The following is a 12,540-nucleotide window of genomic DNA, read 5'->3' as shown; positions in this document are numbered from 1 at the left end:
AGATTAAGAACGGTTGTTATTTCGGTGAACGGAAAACGCCTTTCACGACCAACACTTCAAGACCAAGCGAAATTGGTGCAATTCTTAAATTTGGTTTTGCGATTATAAGTCGCAAAAGTGAAACTGAATGATCTAAGAAGTTTTGCAGTCACAAAATTTAGGGGCCTGGCTATACTAAACTAAAATATCAATATTTGTCAATTTACAAAGCGAGCTGACGAAAAATTTGTCCCTTATCCGGCGTTTGAATATTGCACATGAAAAGTGACCTCATGGAGAATAGTCGTTCAATCGGTTAAATTGCAAAGTCTCTGTGAATTTCGACACTAATTGCAAATTTATCAATTTCAGTATTATCTGGAAATAGAGAAAACTCTTCCATCCTGCAGCTGCTGTGGTGATCAAAGAAGCTTTTATTTCGCGGATTTATTGTAAATGTGGTCTACTTTAAAGAGAATTAACTCGGAATCATGGAAGTTTTTTTAACGATAGTTTAGAAACGAGCTTTTAATAAAAAATATATATATGCTGAGCTTGGTTTCCGATCCACTCATTATCCAAGCTTATTTCTTTTATCAGAAGACGAGGTAGTAATTTAAAACGTGCGGTTTTCTAGAGGCTGTCTTAAAAGGACCGCGCAGCTGGCCATGAGTGATTTATTCTCAGATTAAGAAATATATACGTAAAATGATGTTTCAATAAAAAAGAGGATATTGGAAAGAAATCTTGAAACGCAAGAAAGTAATCCCATGAAACAAAAAAAGGTGATAGCCTTAGTTTTCAGAGCTGATTTGAAAATATTTAATCAGTAAGATTGAAGTAAGAGTTACACAAGGTATTAAGATTGCAGGAAATTTACTCGATCGTTTACGTCGCTGTTGAAATTAAAAGGTTTTCGCAACAAAGGAATGGCTTAACATGTCCGTTAAGGTTGAATATTTTTTTGAGCCCAAAGCTTTCCTAAGATTTTCAGTTGGTAAGCCATATCGAACCAATGAACAGAGAATCACACCCTTTTTGTCGTGCGGACATCACATCTCTTGTAATCATGACTTTTTTTGGATAATTTCGCTAATGTCGCTATGGTCGTAGATTGAAATAATGTACCAGTACAAATCACAGTCTAAGTGAATTTTATGGTAGAGAGCGAAGAACAAGCAGGCAATGAAGTGTCTTTGATGTGAAAAGATCCCTTTAAATTTTTAAGCGATGAAAAGCAGTTTTGAGGAATGGCTTCCCTACAAGAATTCTGACGTCACAACATATTTCCATGACGTAAACAGCAAAGCTTGAGAATTTCCTCAATTTCCAAGTGTTAATAAAACTGGCTGAAAGTATCAAAAAAAAAAAAATGAACATAAACGCTGCAAAAAAAGTAACAAGACAAAAAAAAGGAAAGGAAAGAACTTTATTTAAGTGTCTAATCTTCTAGCGCTGTAGAGCACTAATTGGGGACACTGTAAATTGAAAGTAACAAGTTTACGCAAATCAAATCAAAATTTGGTTTTTGAAAAGAGGGGAAAACCGGAGTACCCGGAGAAAAACCTCTCGGTGCAGAGTAGAGAACCAACAAACTCAACCCACATATGACGCCGAGTCTAATGGGAATCGAACGCGGGCCACATTGGTGGGAGGTGAGTGCTCTTACCACTGGGCCATCCCTGCACCCCAAGACAAGAAGACGATCGAAGTTGTAGGCAACGCGAAGACTGCCTTTCAGGGGCACCCAACGAGTAATTTCGGTAAATATCTGTTGTCTTAGGCCCTGTTTACAAGCTGGTAGGGTAACCCTACTGCTAGGGTTACCCTAGCAAGAGGGTCAAAGATAGCCCGGGTTTACAAGCAAAATTGCACAGGTAGGGTTACCCTACCACCTGGGACAACTTTGTGTGCTTGGTAACCGCCAGCATCGCAAACACAATGGAAACCGCTAAAAAGTTGTCCCGGGTAGGCGAGTTGTCCCTAGCAGAGCGTTTACAAGGCAGCTAGGGTAACCCTAGCACTCAGATAGGGTTACCCTATCGCCAGGGTAACCCGAGGTGCCTTGTAAACACGTCGATGTAGCCGAGGGTACGGCTACACGTAGGCTAGCGTGCTTCGAGCGGTGTGAGTCGCATCTGCTAAGCTAAGGCTCGTTCTCATGTTGCTAATATCGATGAAGAAAGGAATTACTGTATTTATCTTTAAGTCATTAAACTGAAGAAAACTTGAGAATAAACACCAAACAAATTGCGTAGCCTTTCAAACTTTATTTTCACTGTGGAGTTTTACATCGAATCGATAAAATGATCATTATATCGTACGCGCCTTTTAAACTTTAAAGTCGCGTTGAATTTAATTGTCAGATACAAGTGACCATGAGATTACAGTCACAAACTTTCGGTGCTTTAACTTGAAAACCATGTTCGCTGTAATCCCTTACAAAAAAAAAAAACACTTTGACCAGTTTAATGACCTTCATTTTATTTTATTTTTTTTATTACAGGCTAGCGAAAAAATTGTAACTGACGTTACTTCGTCTAAATGGATGCAAATAGCGGAAATTAAGGATAAGAAGTTCTTGAGTTTACGGATGCACATCAGCAAAACACCCGCCTATGTGTTCTGATCATTGAGGATATGAATTCGCTGCGAATTGTAGTTCAATGGCATGCTGAGAGAAAAAAAAACGAGCAGGAAAATCAACTTGATATCACAAGGGAAAAGGAAGGATGTCCTCTCGAACACAAAAGACAGACGGAGTCAAGCTGTGTTTGGGATAAATAACTTTGATCAAAGGATAATTTGGGTGACCACATACTGTGAAACATTTTTACTTAGCGTCTTTATAGAGAAATCGATTGAATCGAAATTGTTTTGACGTTTTTTAAGGATGCGATTGTTAACATCCAAAGCAAGCTGTTTGCGCCTATTTGTCGTCCCTCGATCGAGCAGGCGGAATTCATAATTAAGCACTTAGAACAATTTACCATGTTTCTATGGAGTTTTAGGTGGAATTTCTGCGCAACGTGGCTGAATGAGAACACATGCAAGATCATGCAATAAACCGTCGGTGGTAAAAATCGAAAATAAAGCTGTTAAGAGAGAACTTTTATCACCAGCAGGATAGGCAGAAACGCAGCCATAAATAATTAATTGGCTGTATTCTTATTCTGTCATCTTTAGCGAAAGAATAAATATTTTTCCGGAATCTCGAATTGAGAACAATAGAGCTTGTGTCCAAATAAAACTCAAACGGTTCTTTCTTCACGGTGGAAGAAAGAAGAAAGTCTTAGAATTTCTCAAGTTAGCAGAGCTCATTTTATGGAACACCTGCCTTGCCTCCGGGTTTTGTAATAAATAAACAATGCGCTGGCCGGCGGGCTAGCTACTGCAAGCCTCACATGACGAGAAGTTAACAATTACTTCAGTAAACAGAAAATGTTGCTATAAAAACACAACACGTCAAAAGTGAAAACAATTCCAGTGCACAATAAAAGAGCACAAGTCCATTCTGCAGGGCTTGAGGGATAGACTCAGTAAAAGCTGCGAATTCTTCATTGAATTACTTTTAACGAAAGATTTCTACTATTTCAAATATCGCGGTCAACTCGTTGCCGAGAACAAGAACAGACCGCTGCCATATGAAAAATTAATCTCTCTGATTTGTTGTTGAATAACTGGGAGACCTAATCTCAGAAAAATTCCAGTACCAAATTGGAGAATTTATACCTGCTTTATGAATCGAAAAATACCTAGCAAACTTGTTCAATTTCGAGAAAAGAGTTATTTGTTCTCTTCTCTCGACGGCTCTCTTTGGATTAATATTGGATTGTTAAGGTTGACATTCCTTGAAGCCACCTGCAAGCAGCTGCTTAATAGTCGAAAGCTGGCCCCATGCATGCAACCCAGCCAGGCCGACATTCAGCCAGGCCGACATTCAGCAGAGCATGCATAACTTAAGGGTAGGGAACATTTTCGTTACATCATTAAAGCAGCGGATAGGGTCCAACCTTGCATATATTATTCGGGACGGCCCTACATGTAAATAAATTGCCGTGTCAGTGCCGTGTAGCTATAAATCACGCGAGCATGATTTCCACAAACCGACATACGCAAGGCTCAGATGAAACTGAGCTCTTCAAGACAGTTAATAAATAATGCACGTACGGTAAAGTAGTTCGAAACGAAAAGAAAGAAGGAAAGAAGATTTGAGGACAATTGATGAAAAGACGATCGAACAAGCAGAACAAGTTCTAGAACACTCAATTCCTTTACAAGGCAAAAAATAGTCACTTCCAGTCCAACTTTCCGAACGCTTAAAAACTGTAAAAATACTGATATACAAAATCGAAATATAAGTGGTTCATGATAAAGAAAAAGCTGTGTGATATTAATTGATTAACTTACCACTCCCCTTATAGGGGCTTTCCTGAAGGACAATGACATAACTAATACCACTGAACACATCTCTACGACTGAAACACTGTAAACAGATCTCTACGAATGAGTCACGAATCGCCACTAGGGAAGGGACCTACACCAGTTGATCATTTACATGCGAAACCTAGAACAGCTTTATTTTGTTTTTCACTCTTGCTACATTTACAATATTTAAAAGGGGAGACTACTGACAGGGACCCATGACTCCGCGGAAGTGTACAACTTCATTGTATTCAATGCTCCTATCAATGGTTTGCCCTAGGAAAGGTAGGGCGGGAAACCCCTCCCCCCCCCCCCCCCCATTCTAGGGCAACCATTGATAGACATTTTTACAGACCGAGTTATTTTCAGATTGATTTTCCCGCGAAACCAGACCTTTCTAGCTAATCACAAGTGTTGCAAGAGAAATTATTACCCTTAAGAGTGAGAATGGTCACTCACGCAAGCCAGTCTAATTTGAGAACTAGTCTAAGGGGGTATTTACATGAGACCGGGACGAACTCAAGCCGGTATGAGTTTGAATCGGCCCCCATACAATTCTTATCATGCGTTTACACGAGACCAGCTTGACAATGATCTCAGACTGGTCTGACTTCAGCCCGGTTTACACTACAGACAATTTTCGGCACGGCTCGTGTGAAATTGGCATGGGTGCCTAAAAAGAGCTCGGCAAACTTTGTTTACACTGCCAAAATTTTTGGGCCCGGGTAAGTTCTCTTGTAGACATGCGCAGTTCAATTATAATCAAGAACGTCCGCGTGATTTTGGTGGAGAATGAGCAGCCATCTTGAAATATACACAAAAAAACCGCTAGCCTATATGAATTAAGGCTCAAATTTGGCCCTTTGAAGTGTTTATGTTGTCGGTCAAATCCGTTTTTACCTAGGTTAAATTGGTGATCCTCATTTGATTAAAGCAGCTATCAACCCCACAAAAATGACTGTAAACACCTTTACCTTCCCTCAAGCACTGTCTTACCCTTCTCAACACATCTTTATGTTTTAGATCATCCTATCAGCTTCTGTATTCATACACTTGTCAACATTACAACATGGCAAGGGATCAAAGAACTGTACTATGCATTTACCGGTCCTCGAACTCTGGCCCTCCAGATCTATAGTCCTGTGTCTTCACCACTACACTACAACGACGAACATGCTTAACACACCAGACTTCTCATCATTATTTATTTTCCTATAATAAGTCAATTGATATCCACGTATAATAACCAAAAGTGATCCTAACCTGACCCTAATTTTTTCTGCAAGAAAGTTTCTTCCATTCATCTGAGGACGTATTCAACCTACAGTAGGTAAAATGAAGATCACCAATTTATGAAATTTGGTACTGAGAGGTTGTTTACACTGCAAATTTTATCCGAGCCGAACCTTTTTTTTTTGGGACCCGTGCCAATTTCACCCGAGCCGTGCCAAAACATTTCTGTAGTTAAACCGGGCTTTCGTCTCGGTTCCTGGACCGAGACGAGAAATTCTCGTTCCGGTCTGAGTTCTTACCGTTCTCAGGTAAAACAGGACAACAAATCTCAGACCGGGTTGAGAAATTTCAAGCCTGTGCGCTTTTGGGTTAGCCACATATTTATTAGACAAAACATATCATTTCATCCCGAAACCAGGCACCAAGCATTTCGTCTCGGTTTTATGCAAACGGCTGCAAAATTTTATACCGGTATATATCGTTTACGAAAGTGCGGTGTACGGTGTTTTATTCACGAGTTGTTAGTGTCCAAAACCCGAACGAGCAAGGTACGAGCCATTCTGATTGGCTCGTACCTCGCTCGTTCGGGTTTTTGACACAAACAACGAGCGAATACATACATCTTCTTCCATGGTTCAACATATAATACGCGCGGATATTTTGCGAGTTGAGTAGTATTTTCCCAAGCAGGGGCGAGGAAAAATACGAGCAATGAGCAAAATGTCCGCGAGTATTATATGTTAAACCTTCGAATAAGAGATTTATTATTCCACTACAAAAATTTCTTATTTTGCTTCAATTTATATTATTTAATGGTAACAGTGTTTAAAAAAAGCATCATCTCTCCTTCAGGGCGCGTGCGAACGATGTAAACAGCACAAAAGCCAGCCAAATTTCCTTATTTGATTGGATAAACAAAATGACGAGTGAAACCGATCACAAACCAAATTCTCTAAATTGTCAGTCTTTGCATCATGTTGAAAACAATTTCTTTCATTGAAAAAGCTCCGTTCCGTCCGTATTTGCTCCGTTCTAAACCGGTCAAACCGGAACACTACAGTGTATTACCGTCTCCTAATTTGCGCGTTCTCTTGACCGAATATGGTAAAATGGCGTAATGGTGGAATAATAAAAGTTCATACCGGTCTGAGTTGGTCCTGGTCTCATGCAAATACCTTCTAAAGAAAGCTTGATCTGTCAAAATGCCGTAACATGTACCAAGTTCAGTGGGCTTCTGCTGCTGAACAAACTGACCATAATGGACTAGAAGGAGCAATCAAATGGAACTAGAGCGCCGATTTTCAATTGTCTCGAAAGTAATAAGTGAATTGCTTTGGTTTTGCATTACCTCACTCATTAATTGGTTCGAACTCTCGCACCACCTTTTCAACCAATCAGACGTGAAACCAAAACCCATCGTGGCTCGCTCGTGCACATTTTCCCGCGCTTTGTATCGGCTACGTGTAATTAATTACTTCGAGTTTTGATTGGTTTACTGGATTGTCTCCGTCCTTTTCGATTGGCCAAAGTAATTACTTTGGTTTTGGTTTTACGACACTCGATTGAAACTCGCTCTAACGGAAGAATGAGAAGTTAACTGTAGACAATCCATAGTAGGATCAGATCGGGACATGAACAACGGGGAACACCGGATTGCAAGGACGACAACTGGGTGACCTATGATCTCTCCGCACGTTGACGTTGACTGGCATTTGACAAAGCCTTCGTCGTGTACCTCCGAATTGTCAACTGATTTCCTTTAATGAGACACTCAATTTGAACAAAGAGCTTGATTGCATAATGATGTGGGTACTTATATTATGACAACAGTTCGTTTCGTGTTGAATGAGTTTGAACATTCAGCTATTATCGATTCAATTTTTAAACTGCACCAATGCACAAATCGGGCATCTATAAAGTCAAGTTACGAACTTGTTCCCCAATCTTACGACCATTTTGCAGAGGAATCGTGCCGTCATTTTAAAGCCTCGGGCGTTCTCTATACAAGAGAGATCTGGGACACAAGGTAACCGAATCGAGGCGATTTAAGGGAACTTAAGACCATTTTGCAGTGGAATCGTGCCGTCATTTTACGGCCTCAGGAGTTCTGTATACAAGAGAGATCTGGTACATAAGGTAACCGAATATGGCACGTGATACGTTAAGTCCACAATGTGGCCAACACATCGCACATGCGCACAACCACTTCACCCGGTCAATTTGCATCAGGGCAGAAACAGCTGTCCATGGCTGCCAGTTAAGCGGGTCAAGTGGTTTTGGTCATGCTTGGCCACACCGGGTTAGTGGTATGGTGTGGTCACCTTGCTTTTTTATGTTCTTTTTTTTTTTTTGGCGTCTTTCCTTCCTCCAAACCAACGCCGAGGCACGTGACTCATCAAAAAACGCCTGTGGAGGGGAATATGTGTTTCAACATGTTAGTTCAAAAATCAATGAGCTCAATGATTTGGGAGTCGTTAATCGTTCTCCACACAGCTTGCTTTTTCAAACATTGTTTGATGCGGCTACCCCGGCTTAATTAAGAATTAGGGAATGCGAGGTCCTGTCGGAAATGGTGCGGTAATTTGAGTACAGGATTAATTTTGTAACGGTGATTTTGTTATTTGATTGAGAAGTGGTGAGGGACTGATTTCGATTATGACCTTGAACTTTAGAACCAGGAAGGCCGAACATTGTAGAGAGAGAGATTGTTACTTTGGAGAGAAACTTAATTAAACACAATCGACTGAAACTGGGCGTTTTTAGATCAATTATTCAAAATTGGAGGTAATTCCCAACATTACAAATTTACACTCTTTTTCCAGATATTCTTACCCAGGGTCTTCATAATGATTTATCTATAGGCCATTCCGGAATTGTGCAGGGAAATGGGGCGAGTTTCAAATTTGAACCAATCGATAAATTGACACCATCACATAAAAGATTACATTGAGATTGGCCATCTGTCCAAGTTTGATACTTTTAGGTTGAACAGAAATCAAGTTACGGACTTAAAAGCATGTTTAAAAAGCCATACAAACGTCTCCAATTTTGAGGCGGCCTTCCCCAAATCCATTTAAACTCTTAGAATTTTTTGCGGTTTCCGTAATATTCATAAAGATAGGCAAAGAAAGTGATTTTCACCACAACTATTTCCAAATAGTAAATCCATGACAGGATTTTCCAGTTGCCCAAACGTGATAAAATGTTTAAGAGTTTGTTGTTTTGGGGGACGTTTGTATCGATTTTTAACTATGTTTTAAAATCCGTAACTTGGTCTACGTTCAACCTAAAAGCATCAAACTTGGACAGATGGCCAATCTCAATCTTATCTTTCATGTGATAGTGTCAATTTATCGATTGTTTTTGAAACTCGCCCCAGCTCCCTGCGCAATTCCGGAATGGCCTATAGATGTCACGAGAGTCGTTTTGCAAGTTTTTCTGATTGGTGTCCTTTTCTTACACTTTTGTTTCCAATATTTTTTGTTGAAGTCGGAATTTATTTTACTTATTGGGGCAAAGATGTTTTCAAGCAGGTCTGAACAAAGGATCTCACCTGAGTTGCACAACACTCAAAGTTCAGCGGAGATCACAAGGTCTCGCAAAGGATACTCTGTTCTGGTTTAGGCAATCAGCCACTTAGTTCAAGTGTATTAAAACCCTGCTTCGTTTACAAAGACCTTGGTAATTTTCTTCATGGATGTAACATCAATACTTTTGAAGACCCTCGTATTGATAACGAATGCAACCCTTCAAGGGGTGAAAGCAAAAAATTGCACAGAATCGCAAACTCGCCTCCAAGCGGACAATGAGCAATGCTGCAGTTGCTGCACGAAGATAGCTATTTGTTTACAGAATCAGGAGTGCCGAACTAACCACCAATGCCAGAGGGGTTACGTTTGCTGTGGCAACAGATGTGTGAACGACTGGGACTGCTTACGAAAACACTGCGGTTGGAATGCTTGTGATGGTCACCAAGACAGGATACCTTGCTATGATTATTGCGCGCAGGGCACAGACGTTAAAAGTTTAACATTACCACTAATAATCTGCATCGTTGCTGTTTTTCTTATCTTTGTTATTTCCGCAAGAATGTGTAAACTTATGTTTTGCAATCGACAGAGGAATGTTTTCCGGGAGAGAACGGATGGAATCGCAAAAGAGTCTCTCGATACCTATGATAATTTACAGCAAACCAAGATCCAAACGTCAGGTAGTTTAGCGGAAAGTAGCGAACAGACGCCTTTGAGTGCAGGAAATCCGGTGGACGAAAATGGCTGTGCACGCTCGTACGGCTCCGTGAAAATGAGCCCGCGATATTGTTCGTCAACTTAATTCATGCTTTACGCATCTGCATTCGTGAGGTTCAACGTGATTGTCCCGCTACCCAAACCGGTGTCACAGCGGATTTGGACCCCCCCCCCCCCGGTCCAGACCCGCTAGCAGATATGGACCCCCTTTCGTGGATTTAGACCCCCCCCCCCCCCCTGAAAATAAGCGTTCTCAGTCGAACAGTTATAAACGGAATGATTTCTATACTCACTCTTGCGAGGGACACTTTAAATAGTACTTTTAGTGTAAGCGAAGTTTATTGGTCAAAATTTATCTGTTCATTCTTTTGTGCTACAGCAATTGTTCTATTTACGAAACCGCAGAATTTCTTTCCCATCTCTTTCTCACCTCAAACTAAGTCTGTTAGAATAAATATCAAGAACGGTTCCTTTAAAGCACCAGCCATTTGAAATATCAATTGAAAGAAAAAGAACTTTAAAAAACAATGCTTTCAAAGACAAGAGTTAAAATTTGTATGTACTTTACGAAATGCTGCAGTGTGTGAAGTCTAACTTCGCTTTTTCTCCTTAACCCTTTCACTCCCAATAGTGCCACTTATAGATTTTACTCTAACGCAAGACGATTTTACTCGTCAGTGGGGAACCTCACGGGGCTGAAAGGGTTAATAGAGTGATTTCACAAACCCCAATTCTTTCACGCTAATTAGAATCCTCCAATGCTAATGAGTGTATAGAAAAAAAGATAAAACTACCGCGCGTATTGTTTGTCAGTTTCAAACTGTAACATAAAAGAATTTGCATATTGTGCACGTGCGCAAAATTTAAAACAACATCATTTTGCGCTAACAGTCATCCTTTTTGGAAGTGCCAAACAGGGCTTTTCTCAAAATGTCAAATTTATGGCGCCCATGGGACGTAGAAGAAGAAAAATCTGCGGGTTCTGGAAACAACCAGGATAAAGGTAAAGTCTATGTTACACGAGGCAATTTTTCTTGCAACTCGCATCGCAGCAAACGTTGCGTTGCAAGTTGCGAGAAAAAATTCACATGTAATACCCCATTTTGCAACTGCAATTGTTGCGTTGCGAGTTGCGAGAAAAGTAGAATGACCCTCTACTTTCCGCAACGTTGCGAGACAAGTTGCTTGCTTGTGGCATCCCCTATGCAACTTGCAACGCAATTTTGTCCAGAATGGGCCAATCAGAGCTCATCTTTCGGCGACTTAGCGCGTCCGCCGTCTTGTCTGTTATTAGAGAGCTTAAGCATGATGTTTGTGCCAAACGGCAAACGTCGGAGTGAAATTAGGGTTTTGCCAAAGATGGAAGAACAATGCTTGATATTAGCTCATTTCTGTCCTGTTAGCTCCACATCTCAAGCAACTTCTCAAAGGAAGGAGACAAGGTAAAATGAGATAATTTTCACGCTTTTATGACAAGCAAGAGCCTGCCGTTTCCCGTTTGCCGTTGGCCGTAAACGTCATGCTTAATCTCTCTATTGTACGCGTTGCAAGTTGCGAAAGAAGTTGCCAACGTGTAACATACCCTCTGCAACTTGAAAGGTCTTTTATTCGTCATCGTTGCGTTGCGAGTTGCAAGAAAAATTGCCTCGTGTAACATGGCCTTAACAGCTCCAGCTGATACTATATTTATAAATGTTTTGACACAAGGACAACTAGAAACTAAATAAAATTTCCCATCCCGACCCAAAACCAATTTTCTGAAGGCCTTTCTTCCTTTCGCTTGATTCTTACTTCAAACAGGCGCTCAAAGGAAACGCGTTTCTATCGGAGAAAATGAAAAACGCTTTATCGTGGAATGTTACAACCTCTGCCACGGCAAGGAGTGGAAAGAGGTGTTGCTCTTTGCCAAACAAAGAGTCATTGAGGCGGGATTATCTGACCACGTTGTGAGGATGTATTTGGAACAATCAGCAGATCGCTTTACAGGGAGAATGCGCAACATAATTACGAATGTCTTGCGATCGCCTCAACCTGCCACCCCGGCCAGCAACGTCGACAGGTTTAGACGAAACGCCTGCCTTGATTACCATGCAAACAAAGTATTCAACGTTGATGACTCCAAGTCAACGAAAAGCGGAAGCTGTTAAAAGAAAACTCGACAATGAATTCATCGCTTCATCATTGGACAGTTCAGAAGAAGAGAATGGAAGGCACGAGGAGAAGGAGAAGAGGCGACAGATTGATCACGCTAAGGAATCACAACTAGCCCATCAAAAAATGTGTCAGAAGCCATAGACACCATGAATAATGTGAACGACTTGGTGACGAAAGCGAATACCTATTTAGACAAGGCCAAGAGATACGGAAGAAAAACGCCATGTTTTTCTCCATTTAGCATATAGGAATCAGGGTTTGTGAAATCATTCTAATGAAAATTAATACGAGAATTCTTGACTTGACAAGTTTTCTTATAAAAAAGGAAAAATCTTCTAAAGCCTTGTAATCAAGTGACCTTCTAAGAACGCGTCTTCCAACCAACAGGTCAGTGTTACTTCAAAAAGTGGCACCTCCTTTGGGGAAGCGCCGCCCATTCAAACTATCAAATGGAAGAAAAAGTAACGCTTTACGAAAAAGCCACAGCACGTGCTTTCAACAA

Source organism: Montipora foliosa, chromosome 11 (assembly GCF_036669935.1).
Source record: "Montipora foliosa isolate CH-2021 chromosome 11, ASM3666993v2, whole genome shotgun sequence".
Taxonomy (NCBI): domain Eukaryota; kingdom Metazoa; phylum Cnidaria; class Anthozoa; order Scleractinia; family Acroporidae; genus Montipora; species Montipora foliosa.
The sequence above is the reverse complement of the archived record's forward strand: the minus strand, read 5'-3'. Positions refer to the sequence as shown.